The 17979-nt window shown below is 39.9% G+C and overlaps 1 pseudogene; it reads right to left on the bottom strand.

Moving 5' to 3' along the window:
- Nucleotides 1-1648: 1648 nt before the first annotated feature.
- The window catches only part of LOC108281379, a 67523-nt pseudogene continuing 51192 nt past the window's right edge, over nucleotides 1649-17979 (bottom strand).

The raw sequence follows: 17979 nt of genomic DNA on the forward strand, positions 1-17979 counted from the left end.
CTTCACATGTACCCCAAAACCTAAAATGCAATAAAATAAATAAATGGGAAAAATAAATAAATAAAAAAATAAACACAAGCTACTCTGCAGCTAGTACAGCTTTCAGAGGTACTGCCTTAAAGACTTTGGGAAATGTATCGCAGGTAATGAATTTTAAATGTGGGGGTTAATTTAAGAGTTTTAAATGCCTTTTAGAAATAGGCATGAATTTGTTCATTTTCCAGTATGTAATTTATCTATTCATTTAACATAAAATCATAAAATATTTTAACATTGCCATATACTCTTTTAAGTTGCTGCTTTAAATCCCAACAAGTAGACATGGTATTTACTTAATTATTCCATTATAGATGAATATTCAATTTATTTCCCTTAAAAGTAATGAAAAGTATCTTTCAATATTATTTCTGTGCACACAGAAATGCCAGCTTTGCCGTGTTTTTGAATAATCTCTTTAGGACAAAAAAAAATCCAAATGTAGTTCCTAAGTTGGAATAAATGTGCACTTAGTGGCTTTTGACCTATGCTGTCAAATTGCTTTCCAAAAGGTCTATCCTAGTATCAGTTCATATTGCCACTGGCACTGTATAAATTCCCGTTTCATTGTATAATTGCCAGCAGTTGGCATTACCTTTTCTAAGCATGGCATTTTCTCAGTCCTCATTTTTCTAAATCACAACAAATCGATGTAAGAATGAAAAATCAGGTTTCCCCTGTCTTGTTTACCTAAAATTTGTATAAAGCCCACAGCCACTGTCTGGATTTTTGCTACCAACAAGGGCTCATTTTCTTAGAAAAGTTCCCTTTCCTAAACATATCTTTCTCTTTTCTCTTCCTTTGCTCCATTTATTCTCTTCCTCCTCAGATTGCATTCTTTGTAGACCCACTGTCTCACACTAAAATAGACTGGCTGTGTATTCTCTTATCTTCCCTAACAGACAGATCTTTCCAAAAAATATTTGTTGGAATAAGATTATCTTTTTTTAACTGGATAGTATATTTTATTTTACATGTGTAATATATACATATATATGCATGTTTATTTATATTTTATTTACTCACAGAAGGCATGGAAATAGAAGGTTTAAGGTACAAGCAGTTTGAAAGACCAGGCAGCTATTTCCTAATAACTGATTCAAGCACCTGTTAGAAGTTTCTGGGCTACTAATTCCATAATATATCTTGCTAACAAAATCGTTGTTCTCTCTCTGTTCAACAAGAACATTATCAAAAAGTAGCACCGTCCATTTTTCCCTCAGGATGCCAGACAGGAGATGCCTATCCCTAAAGGCCACACAGCAACTCCTGGTTGCATATCTCAGTGGCTAATGTCACAGGACAGCGTCCAGCCCCACACTGCCTTGCAGACCCAGCAGCTGAGTTCAGCAGCACTTCCTAGGATCTTCTCATCACTCCTGTTCTGTGGGCCCCTCCCACACAAGCTCTTGGCAGGGGTGGGAACAATTACCAGCAGGGGCATAGCTGGACAAATCCATTAGTTATAGTCTATGCCCTCAGCACTTGCAGCTCCTCTTCTCCTACCGTCACTCCTGGAGCAGACAATGTGCCCAATTTGCCCTTAGATGGGGTAAAACTTATTCTCAATGATAGCCATCCTTCCCTTCTGGTAAAACCTGAATGTAGATAGCTAAGTGACCATCAGAGCCTGCATGCTACTGTCTGCACAGGAGGACATACATGTTCGGCATAGGACATATTCCGCAACTTTTGACACCCAAGACTTTGTGAGGTAAAGAGTAAAACTAACTGCAATCATGGTCAGTACCCATATTTTTAAGTAGTGGCAAGATCGGACAGTAAGATTAGAGGGCAGTTCATGACAGTAGGGTCTTAGGCTATATTAGAAACAAGGGGAAAAAAAGAAGGATGTGAATTAGCAAACGTATTTGTGAAATGCCCCCTAAGTTATCGGCAGTGTTTTTGAAATGTCACTATGGATTTTATATTTCTTTCAACCTACATAGCAACCCTCCTTTTCCAAGATGAGGAAAATAAGGTTCAGGAAAGTTAAGCAGCTCACCATAATTAGCTTAGCTCATAAGTGACAGATTAGAATTTAAATTGTGTTGGCCAAAGAGGAGGCTTTGTTGGGGAGGGGCAGGGAGGAGTGAAGAGGATGAAGTAAGTGTGATCTGAGAGGTAGAAGAATTTTGAAAGAAAGGTCTAGCTGCTCACAACTATGCCTATCAGAGCCTTGGCACTAAAATGTGACAGGTGTTGTGACACACAGTTCTAACTCTCATCCCTGCTCCCCACCCCACTTCTGAGGGGCAAAGGAAGCCAGAATGAGGACTAACTGGGGCAATTCGTAAGAGAGGTCAATCCACTGCCTGTCTCAGGACCTATCTGCAACAGCATATATGCTGGCTGGTTGATTACTTCCCACTAGGCAGTGGCAAGCCTGTGCACCAAAAAGCAAGGGGTAATGGAACTTAAAGTAGAGACTGGTGATTCTCAATTAATTAGAACCAGTACCTCGGAGTCTGCCCAAATGGGCGTGACATTATCAAGATCCACAGCCCTACAGTAGACAGCCAAGCATCAATCAAATAAGCAGCTTTATACAAGGGTGCTAAAAGAGATAAAAGGTAAATGCCAACTAACACTTTTAGCTAACTTAAGCATTCAGCATGTTTCAATCACACGCAAAAAGCCTTTCAGACATTATAGTCATTCTGTGTATTCACAATTAACTCAGGTGAAACCCTGTGAAACAACATATGTACTCTTGTTTTCCCAACGTTTAAAAAAACATTATGTCCCTACTAATGGGACTCAAAAAAACAAGTGAATAATCTGCCAATACCTGCCCTGTTGCCTCACCAAATTTGAGTTCTTTCTTTTTCATCTGGATACCTAGAATCTATTTATTATAATGTAAGGTAGACACAATCCCGAGATTGTTTGAGCTCAGTCTCCATCACTTGTTGTTTGTAAAGCTTTGGGAAGGTCAGTTTTATCTCATTGAGGGTGGACCTTTGATTTATAATTCAGTAATAGCAGTGACCATCTCACAGATGCCAGGGGTCTGGAAACTATGAATATAAAGCTGGAACTTAGAAACACTGAATAGGTAATCATGAGCACATCATAACTGAACAGGTGCTGGGATTGCAGAAGCACTATTGGGGCCAGAGTATCACAAAATCCTTTTATGAATGAGGAAACCAAAGTGCAGAGAGAAGATGCCCCAGAGCTAACTGGTGAGAACTACAGGAAAACAGAACTCCAGCCTCCAGCTCAGCCCATCTGATGCCACCATATTCTATGCTTCCTTTCAGAGCAGCGAGCAATCAATGCCGTAATTTTTAGCTTATTTTATTTCATCATTAGTTATAAAATTAGAACATAAGAGAAAACAAAGCTTTTTCTATGTATAATGCTGAACCAATCCTTTCCACTGAATTTTCTCATATGTAAAAGTTTATTAGTCCATTCTCATGCTGCTAATAAAGACATATCTGAAACTGAGAAATTTATAAAGGAAAAAAGTTTAATTGATTCAGTTCTGCAGAGCTGGGAGGCCTCAGGAAGCTTACAATAATGGCAGAAGGGAAAGCAAACATGTCCTTCTTCACATAGCAACAGCAAGAAGAAGTGCAGACCAAGGTAGTGGGGAAAGCCCCTTATAAAACCATCAGATCTCATGAGAATTCACTGTCACAAGAGCAGCACGGAGGTAACGGAAGCCATGATTCAATTACCTCCCACCAGGTCCCTCCCATGACACATGGGGATTATTGGAAGTATAGTTCAAGATGAGATTTGGATGGAGACACAGCAACCCATATCACCAAGTGATGAAAATCTTCTAAAATTGACTGTGTGATTGTTGCACATATCTGTGGATATACTGAAAAACCACTGCATTGTATATAGCGGATGAATTGTATGGCATGTGAATTATATCTCAGTGAAGCTGTTAAACATAATTAAAGGATTTAAAAAGATAAACCTCAAAACTCAAAGAAACACACTACAGTGTGAGCTTTAAATTTAAAAGAGTAAGTTCTTACCTCTAATGGACCTCATTCTAACTCTGTGTCACTGGGCAAATTATCTCACTCCAGTGAGCCTCAGCTTCTGCATCATTAAAATAGGCTGGTATAAATAACACCAGGTGATATAATTTGGCTGCGTCCCCACCCAAATCTCATCTTGATTTGTAGCTTCCGTAACTCTCACATGTCATGGGAGGGACCAATAGGAGGTAAATGAATCATGGGGCAGGTTTTTCTAGTGCTGTTCTTATGCTTGTAAGTCTCATGAGATCTGATGGTTTTATAAAGGGCAGTGCCCCTACACATACTCTCTTGCCTGCCACCCTGTAAGATGTGCCTTTGCTTCTCCTTTACCTTCTGCCATGGACTCCCAGCCATGTGGAACTGTGAGTCCATTAAACCTCTTTTTCTTTATAAATTACCCAGTCTCCAGTATTTTTTCATAGCAATATGAAAATAGACTAACAGAGTAAAGTGGTACTGATAGAGTGGGGTACTGCTACTAAAATACCTGAAAAACATGCCAGGCACGGTGGCTCAGGCCTGTAATCCCAGCTACTTTGGAGGCTGAGGCAGGAGTATCGCTTGAACCCAGGAGGTGGAGAGTGCAGTGAGCTAAGATTGCACCACTGCTGCCTAGTCTGGTGACAGAGTGAGACTCTGTCTCAAAAAAAAAAAAAAAATCTGAAAATGTGGAAGCGACTTTGGAACTGAGTTACAGGCCGAGGTTGGAAGATTTTTGAGAGCTAAGAAGAAGACAAGAAGATGTGGAAAAGTTTGGAGCTTCCTAGAGACAAGTTGATGGTTTTGACCAAAATGCTGATAGTAATATGGACAGTGAAGTCCAGGCTGAAGTCATCTGAGTCAGAGATGAGACATTATTGGGAATGAAAGCAAAGGTGATTCTTGCTATGCTTTAGCGAAGAGACTGCCAGCATTTTGCCCCTGCCCTAGAGATCTGTGGCACTTTGAACATAAGAGATGATTTAGAGTATCAGGTGGAAGAAATTTCTAAGCAGCAAAGCATTCGAGAAGTGGATTGGGTGCTCTTCAAAGCATTCAGTTTTATTCATTCACAAAGATCTCGTTTGGAATTGAAACTTAGGTTTAAAAGGAAAGCAGAGTGTAAACGTTTGGAAAATTTGTAACCTGATGGTGCAATAGAAAAGAAAAATCCGTTTTCTGCAGAGAAATGTAAGCCAGCTGCAGAAATTTGTATAATTAATTTGGAGTCATATGTTAATCAAAAAGACAATGGGGAAAATGTCTCCAGGGCATGAAAGAGACCTTTGTGGCAGCCCATAAGCCCAGANGGAGCCAAATGTTAGTTTCCAAGATAATGGGGAAAATGTCTCCAGGGCATTTCAGAGGTCTTCACAGCCGGCCCTCCCATCACAAGCCATGAGGCCTAGGAGGAAAAAACAGTTTTGTGATTTGGCCCAGGGCCTTACTGCTTTGTGCAATCTCCAGACTTGATGCCCTGCATCCCAGGGGTGGCTAAAATGGGGCAATGCATAGCTTGGGCCATTGCTTCAGGTGGCGCAAGTCTCAAGGCTTGGAAACTTACATGTGGTATTGGGCCTGTGGATGCATAGAAATCAAGAATTGAGATTTGGGAGCCTCCACCTACGTTACAGAGAATGTGTGGAAACAACTGTATGTCCAGGAAGAGTGGGCAGAGCCCTCATGGAGAGACTGCTAGGGAAGTGTGGAAGGGAAATGTGGGGTGAGAGTCCCCACACAGAGTTCCCACTGGGGTACTGCCTAATGGAATTGTGAGACAAGGGCCATTGTCCTCCAGATTCCAAATGGTAGATCCACAGATAGCTCACACTGTGTGCCTGGGAAAGCCTCAGACACTCAACACCAGCCCGTGAAATCAGCCAGTCAAAGGGGCTTTACCCTTCAAAGCCACAGGGGCAGAGCTGCTCAAGACTGTGGGAACCCACCTCTTGCATTAGTGTGACCTAGGTATGAGACATGGAGTTAAAGAAGATCATTTTGGAACTTTAAGATTTGACTCCTCTGCTGGATTTGAGACTTGCATGGAGTCTGTAGCCCCCTTGTTTTGGCCAATTTCTCCCAGTTGGAATGGCTGCATTTCCCCAATGCCTGTACCCCCATTGTATCTAGGAATTCACTAACTTGCTTTTGTTTTTACAGGCCCATAAGCAGAAACACTTGCATTGTCTCAGATGAGACCTTGGACTGTGGACTTTTTGAGTTAATGCTGAAATACTTTAAGACTTTGGGGGACCGTTGTAAGGGCATGACTGGTCTTAAAATATGAAGACATGAGATGTGGGAGGGGCCAAGGGTGGAATGATATGGTTTGGTCAGGACCCCACTCAAATTTTATCTTAAATTGTAGCTCCCATAATCCACACATATCCCATGGGTGGAACCCAGTGGGAGGTAATTGCATCATGGAGACAGGTTTTTCCTGTGCTGTTCTTGTGATAGAGAATAAGTCTCATCAGATCTGATGGTTTTATAAAGGGCAGTTCCCCTACACACGCTCTCTTGCCTGCCACCATGTAAGATGTGCCTTTTCTCCTCCTCCACCTTCTGTCATGATTGTAAGACCTCCCTAGCCGTGTGAAACTGTGAATCCATTAAACCTCTTTTTTTTTTAATAAATTACCCAGTCTTGGGTATTTCTTCAGAGTGGTATGGAAATGGACTAATACACCAGGGCACAGGATTTCAGTGAGTGTTTGTGAAAATGTCTGATGCTCAAGAAATGCCCTGGTTTTTTACATTCTTATTAAAATTCTAAACTATTAGGCAGTTGGCTTCATTGCTATTTAAAAATCAAGCATAATTCCTATGAACAGGACTCTTGCTATGAACAGTACACTAACAAACAATGATGTTATACACAGAACTGTACATATTTTTCCTAAGACTTGGGAAGGTGACTTGACTCTGTCCGCAGCTCTGTTTATTCAAAAGAGATTTAGATGCGCATCTCCCAACAAGTAATTAAAATCATACAAAGGAGAACTTCTCAGGACTTACCAGTCGGAATAAAAATGGAAATGGCAAGGACACAAGCTGAACTGTATTTGTGTCTACACATCAACACGGCCCTCCTGTGGCCTTGCGTGGAAGGAGAACTTGCTCCAGTCCCAGAGAGAATGGCTTTAAAACACACTGCTCACTTTCTCTCTCTTCACTGAGGGGCAAGTTGCTTTATCACACTGAGGCTCACAATGTTGGTTTGTAAAATGCTTACAGAATTACAGTAGAAAATAAAAGAAGCATTATATGAATATTGCCTAGCTCTGTATTATGTGTCTGTCAGCATTTGCTTTCCACTCTCTTAATAAAAATGCAAAAGTTAGTCAATAGATGTGTGATATAAAAATCCACAGGCCTACATGGCTTCATATAGACAAAATTCTCTTATGTTTAATTGATTTTACTTTTGATCTATGTATGTGCATGCCTATTTTATGTTTTTTACCTAAACCTCATCATACCAAGAGTGAGAAATTAAAAATCATTGTTCTTGAGAAGTCTGTTGAGACGGCAGGTGACTAGCTCAGACTAGCCCCACCAGGTATTCAGTGTCGCTGAAAGTCTACCGTGTCAAGCATGTACTAAATTCGGAAAAGAATTGCAATTGCCATTCCAGTCATCTCTACCCTTTGACTTTATTTTTCTTACATTTTCAGGGGAAGAAAACATGAAAAACTCCCCAAACCCTCAAATCTTTATATCTTTTACTGAGGGTGCTAAACTGTCCCTTTTTCTGTGTAGATATGAAAAAGATATGGTCTTGCCTCTGGTGATATTTGCTCTGTGGGAAAGAAGTTGAAATAACATTCCGGACGCAGATAGACTACAAATGACTTGAGCCCTTTGAAAATCACTCTCTCTGTATTGATTCACTGGGGGAATGAAAGCCTATTGGACTGACCGAAGCCAGCCCTGGGCAGACACAGACCCAGGGCTGCAGAATTCCATGGGAGAGACAGGAGTGCTCTGGGAAATTTGAGCTGCCAAGGGCACTCAGACACATGCACACCAGCCAGGCTTGCTTCAACTTCATGCCCACCTTTGAAAGGCTTTCAGCTTATTCTAAACACTCTCTCTCCCATTTTCAGGTGACAAGTTTGGAAAGAAGAATGGAATCCTTATTTCTTACAGTAGCTGTGATCAATAATGATATAAAAATACTTTGTTTTTTAATTTCCAAAGCTCTTGACTAAACATTATTGTATTTCAAGCCTCCTATAAACCTAGGACTAATTCTCTTTATTGAGCTAAGTCTTTCCTCCACAGAAGGAGAAACAGACTCTGAGACCCGCAGAGAGTGGTCAGCAAGGCAACTTGGGTGGAGGCAGGTTTGGCCACCTGTTCTCTGACACCTGGATAGTATCGTTGGACCTCATCAACAGCTTCCAAGTTTCCTGGCAATGCCAGAAACACATCATCCATCAATGTAGGAATAGTTAATACATTATATTAGAAATACAATAGAAAACCATGCTGCCATTTGAAACAATAAGTTAGAATGTAGCACTCACGCGGGAACAAGTCAGTCTATGCTGTGTTGTGAAAAATATCAAGCAATAAAACAAAGGGATAGCAAGATTCCATTTCAGTTTTGGAAAATATGGCTGTGTTTTAAATGTTTTTGCAGGAAGACCTTCAAAGGTACTCGCAAAAAGCCTAAGTGAATCTGGGATTCTCTTTGCAGTAAAAGCACGACTGGTTTGGGGTTGGAGGTAAAGGAATAGCAGTTTCAACTTTTTTGAGGGCTAGAATAATAGCACCAAGCCCCTCTCGCCCCTGGGCTTCAGTGTTACCAGCCAGCATGATCTGAGTTACGTTGCTTTGTAGGCCCTCCCAGTGTGCTCTTCGAGTCATGATCATAATTTTAAATCGATAAACGTACTTTTGTTGAGCAGACAGGGTGCTGGGAGCTCTAATTCATTCCCTCTTTTGTTCTTGGCCCTACTCTGCAAGAGAGGCATTAACATGAAAAATAATAGCTTCTCTGCATAAATGCTGGCTAGCAGGACAAAAGAGGGAGACCTGCACATTTACAGGTTCTTCTAAAGGCAGGAGCTGATACTGGGTGTGTGCAGTAGACCGTGCCCCTACACTACGAAGTAGGGACCATCATCTCATTTTACATGAAGGAAACTGAGGCTCAGTAAAGAAGTACCCAGAGCTACCCCTCCAGCTAAGTGCAGAATCGAACCCCATAGCTGACACTGTGGTCAAGAGAGACAGTCTAAAGGGAATGAGTCCTTGGGTGTGGTTCTGGCTGAACTTAGCTATGTGGAGAGCTAAGCACCTGGGTGCATGCATGTGTGAGTGTGTGTGTGTGCAGTGTGTGTGCCTGCACACCCATATGCATGTTACACAGTGTCAGTAGGACAGGGAAACAATACTTCTTGTCTCATGCTAGTGCCACAAGCTAACCCTTTTCATCGCACCTAATCACACCTAAAAATTCCTGTCTGCTCTCCTTCCAGCCCTCAACCTGCCCTACATCACTTCATATGACAGTACTGGGGATACTCAGGAAGCTGCTTGAGCCCCAAGAGACCTCCTGGGGAAAGTTTCTGGTACCTAGACAGAGCTCCCTTCCCATTTTTCTCTCTAGGATTCTTCTGGAATGTCCACTTTTTCCTGTTGCAGAATTAGGGGTATATGCAGAAATGGGGTGAAAGTGGAAAAGGGTTATGAAACTGATAAAGACTCCTTCCCATCTTTTTTCTCGTGTGTGCTCTGGGAACAGGGAAACCTTCCAGCCTGATGGAGACATTTTAACTGAGCTCCTTTCTCTACCCACAAAAGTAGCCCCCTTCTGAAGGGCTGTTCATGGCATCAAATGAGGGCTGGCCTTGGGATGTTTCATTATGAGACACGGAAGCACAGGATTTGAGCTAAATCCATTAAAAGAGAAAATGGAACTGAGATGTGTGTAGGTGAGTCCTGGGGGTGGCTGACACAAGTCACCGATGTCTTCAAGGTTGAAGTTTTATCGGAAACGCCCTTGGTACTCTCCCCAGGGTTCTGTATGCACCCAACTCTAACTAAAATTGCAACATGATACAACAGATGAAAACAGAGAAGGTTGAAATAAGCCTTTTGGAAGTTGTGGCTGCACAAAGCCATTGTACAAGGAAAGTACAGAGAAAACAATTGGAATCATTTCAGGCTTTGAAAACTTATAATTACAGGTGAGAGGCTATTATGTTATTGGAACAGCCATTATAACTGAAAGGTACAATTTCAGATAATATATGTGAGGACATTAATACACCATCAGATTTTTACAGCACAAGTATCACAATGCATCCAATTTCAAATTAAAGGTTACCTTCCTGGGTCTTTTTTTCCCTTGATTCTCTGCCTCTATTTTTAAGTAGAGCATTCATGTGAAATAATGGCATCATTTCTCAAAAAAAAAAAATCACAATAATTTTTGGTTGCACACTTTTTACTATCATTTAAAACCCTCCAGGTCTTTAACATTGTAGGAAAATAACAAAAATCAAAATCACCCATCAGTACATTCTCTACATGACGGTCACTCTGAGTTACTTATGCTAATTGAATAGAACTATGGCGTGGAAAATCAAGATGGAGGGAAATCTAGAAATTACCTTTATTTACACCTTGAATTTAAATTTAAATGTGCATGCGTTTGAGACCTTGGAGGTCTCCAGACACTGGATTAGGAACCTCAGTGGGGGCTGCAGAAAACTGAAGGACACAAGACATAGAAAGCACTGTCCCAATTCTGTCTGGAGCTCTATCACCTTGCTGTTGGGTGCCATTTCCAGCACCCCTGACCCTCCACACCCTATGAGTCCTGTGTAGTACATGATCCAGAGGATTATTGTGATGAAAGAAAGGTACCCACAGACAGAGATGAAGGACCAGGCAGGGGCACCAAGACATCTGCATGGGACACTTTCCATGGAAGCGGTAGTTTCCCTTGACCACTGGGCTGTCTGCTGTTCAGACTCTAAAGAAATAAAGTTCCGAGCATAAGAGCCTGCGAGAAAACTCCTTTGGCCATTCCTAGAGGGATTTTTGTGCCTTCCTGGTCCTTCTCACCCACCCTAGGATCTCTGGCTGAGTGGTTACTTGTCCATTTGTGGGAGTAACTGAAAGCGAATAGTGACACCACAACACTTGGCCGAATACTTATTTTGAGTCTGAGTGAATTGTAGGTCCATTCCTAGGCATTCAACCTCTTAGTAGGCTCACTTCCCAGGTTGTTGTATGGAAATCCAGCTCAGTTCTATGCCTCACCTGGTATAAATTCCTGACACAAGCTAGTTCCACCATTTAAGAAGATTGCCCATGTCTCTATCCCCCAACTTCCCTGTTAAAACTCCAAACAACAGAATATATGAGTTTCCATGATCATGCAAACACCGGACTGAATTAAGCCGTCTTCTACTTTTTCATTAATTTTTCATGTTTTCTAATGTTTGCTGCAAAATTTAACAATTTGTATAGGGCGGCTTTCTCAGAGAGACTGACGGTCTGTAGGTTATTGGAAAGAGTGATACACGACTGTGGCAATAACAGATTTTATTACATAAGCCACAGTGATAGTAATCTGACCTAAATAAAAGAGAAAAGGGGGTTGAGAATATTAATTATGGATTATTGAGAAATAGAATGATCTTTTGTCATTTTAAGATGCAAGTTTATTACAATGCATTATGTTTTCTGTATGAAATTAAATACAAAAAGTCCCAATTTAATGTATGATAATCTAAATGTTTTTTCTGTGAAAATTGCCTTATGTCCATATATATAAAATAATTCTGAACAGTAATAAAATTGCATTGTGGATAGTTTTATGGAACTCTCTGCATGAGCTGCACAGTGATGAGCATATTCCCATGAGTAAGAACACCTTAGATATAAAGGTGCTCCTCAACTGCTGAATGGGTTACATCCCATAAACCCACCAGAAGGAGAAAATGGCATGTGTTAAAGATGCATTCAATACTCCAGTGAAGCCACTGTAGAGTCAAACCACAGTAAGCTGAACCAATTGTGGTACAGATGCCCCGTGACTTACAATGGCGTTATATTCCAATAAACTCTTGGTAAAGTTGAAAAATTGGAAGCCCAGCCATGGTACACCAGGGACAATTTGTATCAATATATAAAGATCAAAGTCAGAAAAAAATAACAGCCTAAAAAACGCAGCTTAGAAAACCTCTATGAATACTTTGCTGTCGATACTGGCTACGGAGAACATGGGACGAGTTGGAGCCACAGATCAGCAGGCGTGTTTGCTATTTGATGTCGGGATAGTTTTGGTGAATATCCCAATTACATCCTCATTATAAAATAATCATATATAATGTAGAAAATATAGATGGCAAAACAAAAATGTTACATGTCACCTACAATATGACAACATGGAAGAGAAAAAACACTCTCAACAAAATATTTGACACCTGTTTACATAGCAGGCAACATGCTCAAGGAAAAATTATTTCTGTACTTGTCCCAATTGTATGGATCTGCTAGGAAAGTCGAGGCACTCAGTGATTCATTCCTGTGTCTTAAGCACTTTCTTTTGGTCAGACACCCTGGGACAGGGACATAGAAAGTAATCAGCTGGACCCTGAGCTTTGGGCTGGAGCCAACAATGCTCCCCTTTCTCTGCCACCACCTTCTCCCACTAACTCTCACTCACAGGAGGGAACAGCTGACAGAATTTCTTAACCAGTGTAAGTAATTCAAGGAGGTTTATTAAACTAACTTTAAAAATTTTAAACAGTTGATAGATTATAAAGACATAAGTAAAATGTTTAACCGTACTATAGAATCAAGAAACTTATTCTTGTCCAAACATATATTTATCTTAAGAAAAGTTTGTTCTCAAAACCTTTAAAAAGGAGAGTCTGTTTCCTAGCCACCGCCATATAAAAATAATCTGTAGAAGTAGCAAAGGTTGTTCACGAGGTCCTACGGTGTCAATTCGCATACTCTTTAAACATGGACTTACATTCACACATGGTATCTATTTTCAGAACACATTTAATAGGCAATATGGCAAAGGTACAGAAATACTTTCAAAGCATGTATGCTCATAATGCATAAATGACTACGGTGTAAATTAGCTGAATTATTCATTGAGGTGAAGTGCCAGGCAAAATGGTCAGGACAGGTTAAGCTCATTTTTCCAAACCAAAAATTGTCAGTTCCTTATAATGCCTGAGGACATACTACATCCATGTCTATATAACAATAAAGCATTTGTGGGAAAAATAAACTATTCAACCAGTCGTTTCCCATGTTTCTCTATTGAAGTCAATGTCAGCTGGATGAAGACTGGATAAAAACATCCAGTTGATTGACTACAGCTTTAAGGAGAAACCTGGTAAATACAAAGAGTTTTTGACAACTTTGCAGGATCGAAGTCAAATCCTTGATTTTATACATGAGAAAAGTGGCTAAGAGAAGCTGGGCAACTTACCTAAGCAAAGAGCATGTCTGATGACTAGAATGGCCAAGCAATGACAGGTAAGGTGTAAGGTAAGAGTGGTGTCCTTATCTGGACAGGTTTCCACCCTCCCTTTGTTTCCGGTCTTCTTGATAAAGGGAAAACCTGTGGTTTGGGATAAGAAGTTTAATGAAAGTGGAAAGTAGGTCCTCTTTCAAAAAATATCCCAGTATACTCTTTGCAAGTAGTGTTGTTCATGTTGCAGTGGAAGCAACATCTGGCAGGGTGGCAGCTCAGGGAAGAGGGGCTCAACCTTATCCTGAGTCTTTGGGTATGAGGCATGTGAAGGCTTTTGGGTATGAGGCATGTGAAGGCTTCATACACAGCCAGCCCTAACACCCTTCCCTTTCCAACTTGCACCCTGAGATTAGTGGTCCATAGGAAAGACCCCATAAGGGTGTTTGTGAGAAGTCTGAACTGGAGTGTGGTCAGCGGTCTTTAAAGATGGGCTCCAACAACTGCTCCCTGCTCTGTGTGTACATGCTGCTCCTTTGTCAAGGAATTATGTTTATTTTCCCTTCATTTATATCGAGGTTGAACTTGTAACCTGTTGGACAAGTGCAGGTTTTAGGTCTAGCCTTTAACAGGACTGGAAGCATTTGCTTTTAATCTCTTGGGCCCCGGTCACTATTATCTAAGGAAGCAAGTAGAAACTGCTGAAGGAAGAGTGAGCTCTTACACAGCACCAATGGCTAGACATGTGAGAGAGGCCCTTCTAAAAGTGCCAGACCCAACCCGGCCTTCAGCGGAACATGGAGGGAAGAGCATCCCCCGCTGACATCACGTGGAGCAGAAGATCTGCTCACCTCAGCTCAGCAAACCCACAGAATCCTGAGAAATAACAAGCTGCTTTGCTTTACTTGCTAAGCTTCACATTTACGTAGAGTAGATATCAAAAAGCATCCAGGGCTCAGAACATGACACACGTGAAATGTTGTGTGTTATCACAAAAGCCAAGTTTTACTTTAGGGCTTCCTATTCGGAGTTGCCACATCACATGAAAACCATAACCAGGGATTTACCCTAACTAAGCTTCAAGCCTTCTGAGAGCAGAAGGAAAGGATATCCTGGAAGCTAGGATGCTCTCTCATGTAACAGAGATTGAGATAGGATTCGTGGCAGGGGACGGTATCAGGAGAACAAAAGAGGAAAGACCAAATTAAACAATGAGGGCACATCTGGATTCTGTCTTTTTGTTACTACAGATAATCTCAAATCAATGAAACCTTCCAGCTGGCTCCCTGCTTCTCACCATCCTTTACCAGAAAGCATGAATGTCAAAATCGGTCATGTACATTTTTTGGAATCTGAGCCCCAAGGAGAAGGAGAGAAAGATTGGCAGTTTATGCATTACCAACACTAACTCAGGAAAAGTATAGTCTTGTCCATAGCCATACCACCCGAATGTGCCCAATCTCAACTGCTAAGTATAATCTTGTGTCATTCCTCCATCATGCTTTCTTTGTCCCATTCTGAAGAGTGGTTGGGTTTGTCATGTGAGGCAATGAAGTAAGATTCTCCTGCACATGTGTGCGCTTTGTTATGTTAAGTAGTATTTATCCACAGCATACAACATATGTCATGGCTCCAATGATGTTTCCTTGCTCATGGTGTCCTTTTGCAGCTGACTGATTATATAGCTGACCAAATTTTACGATGGTTAATTATGCAAGTTTCAGAGAGCTAAGGATGATATTGAAATGTGATCTATGCCAAGCTTAATGTTCCATTTCATAGCAATTTAAATGAAACAAAAATGATATGTCCATAGTCCCAGTAATCTTGAACTCTCAGCTATCCTGTAATGGGAGAGAAATTTCTAATCAATAAGCAAGGAGCAGATGAATTTATCAAATAAGAACCCCAGTGACTTGCAGAACTTAACCCTCCTTCCTTTAACACAATGAGCAATGGAAACACCATTGGTCCCTCATCAAGGGGTCTGGACAACTAGGAGACACATATGCATGGCCAAAGAAGCTTTGAGCAAAGAAGACACAGGTTGCAGATTCAGCCTTTAATTCTTTCCACTTCTACTTAGTGATTTAGTGTCTGCCTTGCGCTATAAGTGTTATGGGGAGGTGTGGACAAAGAAGAGACAATGAGAATTCTCCTGATTGGGCACTGTCCCCACCTTGGAAGTTTTCACTAATTGAGGCTGGTCATTTAGGCAGCTAACAGTGAAATGACTGCCAAATTCTGTAAGTCAGTTCAGAAAATGGATCTTTTCTAATTATGTAACCAATTGAGTACTGGCACTGGGAATTTTTTTTAAGTCTAAAAGATATGGACATTTCAAACATTTACAATCCAATGTGATACACACATAAGGTGGGTGATGCAAAGTGCCAAGGGAGCCGAGGAAGGGAATCTAAAGAAGGCTGTAGAGGTCCACACAATCTCTCTCTTTTGTTCTGAGTATTGAAAGAAGCTTTGGAAGTTCTGAGTAGAGAATGAAGGAAGGATATCATGGGTAGGGACAATAACAGATGAAAGGGCATGTTGTATGAAGGCTGGCAACTGATACCACATGACTGTCACATAAAATGAGCTTGGGTCTAGTGAGATACGAGTCTGGGACAACCTTGTTATGAAGCTGACTACAAAAGGACTTGAATAATATAGTTTAGAATGTATGGGAAAAAGCAATGAAGGGATAAATCAACGAAATCTAACAGATATACATAGAACATTTGACTCAACAACAGCAGAGAGTACATTCAAGTGTACTTGGAATATTCTGCAGGATAGACCATATGTTAGGTCACAGATTAAGTCTCAACGTATTTTTAAAAATAGACATCATGCAAAGTATCTTCTCCAGCCACAACAGGATAAAATTAGAAATCAATAACACAAGAACACTGGAAAATTTATGAATTTGTGGGAATTAAACAATATACTTTCAAAAAACCAATGGATCAAAGAAAGCTGAAAATGAAAATCGTAAAGTATCTTGAGACAATAATAGTTAAAACATAACTCACTAAAACTGTGCAATGAAAGAAGTGCAAAAGGGGGAGGTTTATAGCTGTAAACCATCACATTAAAAAAGTACTCAAATCAACAATTTAACTGATAAAGAACAAACTAAAGCCAAAGCCAGCAGGAGGCAAAAAAATAAAAATTGGAATAGAGATAAATGAAACAGAAAATGAAGAACACTAAAGAGAATCAATAAAACAAATAAAAAGTTGTTTTATTGGTTTTATTTTTCAAAAAGTTTTTTTGAAAAAAATTCACAACATTGAACAAATCTTTAGCTAACTGTACTAAGTGAAGAAAGAAGGCTCAAATTACCGAAATCAGAAATCAAAGTGGCAACATTCCTAGCAATGGTACAGAAAAAAAAAAAGGATTATAAGAGTGCTATGCACATATGTACATCAATGAGTTGAGTATACTAAATGAAATGGGTAAATCACTAGTGACACAAAACTGGCCAAGATTGAATTATGAGGAAATAGAAGTCCTGAATATACCCATAACTAGTATAGAGATTCAAGAAAGAATTGAACATCTAACAAAATAAAGCCCTGGACCTGATGGTTTCACTGGTGAGTTCTATCAAACATTTAATAAAGAACTAATACCACACCTTGGCAAACTTTTCCAAAAAAATTGAGAGGAAAAAACATTTCCTAACTTTATGAGGCCATCATGACTCTAAAAACAGGCAGACAAAGACTACAGACTAATATCTCTTATGAACATTGATGCAAAAATTCTCAACAAAATACTACAAACTAAACTCAAAAGCATATTAAAAAGATTAAGACCTATGACAGGTGGTATTCATAAGAATGGTTTAACATATGAAAATCAATCAATGTAATATACCCCATTAATGAAATGAAGGAAGAACTGGTTATCACAATTGATGCAGAAAAAATATTTGACAAAATTCAACATCCTTTCATGAAAAACACTCCACAACTGGAAATAAAAGAAAATTACTTTAACATAATATATGTAACATATAAAAAAAACCCAAAGCATACCTACTCAATAGTGAATGACTGACATCTTTTCATCTAAGCTAGGGAAAAAGGCAAAAATGTGCACTTTCATGACATGCGTTCATCATAGTACTGGAAGTTTTAGCCAAAGCAATCAGACAAGAAAAAAATAAATAAAATGCATCCAAATTTGGAAGGGAAAAAGTAAAATTACCTCTGCTCACAGATGACATGATTATATATATAGAAAACCCTAAAGCTTCTACAAAATACTTGCTAGAATAAACAAATTTAGCAACAAAATGGAATTACAAATCAATATGCAAAAAAATCAGTTAGATTTCTATACACAACAATGAACAATCTGAAAATAAAATTAAAAAAACAATTCAATTTACAATAGCATCAAAAATAAAATACATGTATTAAGAAATTAAAGATGCATATGATAAAAATTATAGGCCTGGCAATGTGGCTCCTACCTGTAATCCCA

The sequence above is a fragment of the Cebus imitator genome, unplaced genomic scaffold, assembly GCF_001604975.1.
Source record: "Cebus imitator isolate Cc_AM_T3 unplaced genomic scaffold, Cebus_imitator-1.0 Scaffold225, whole genome shotgun sequence".
Taxonomy (NCBI): Eukaryota; Metazoa; Chordata; class Mammalia; order Primates; family Cebidae; genus Cebus; species Cebus imitator.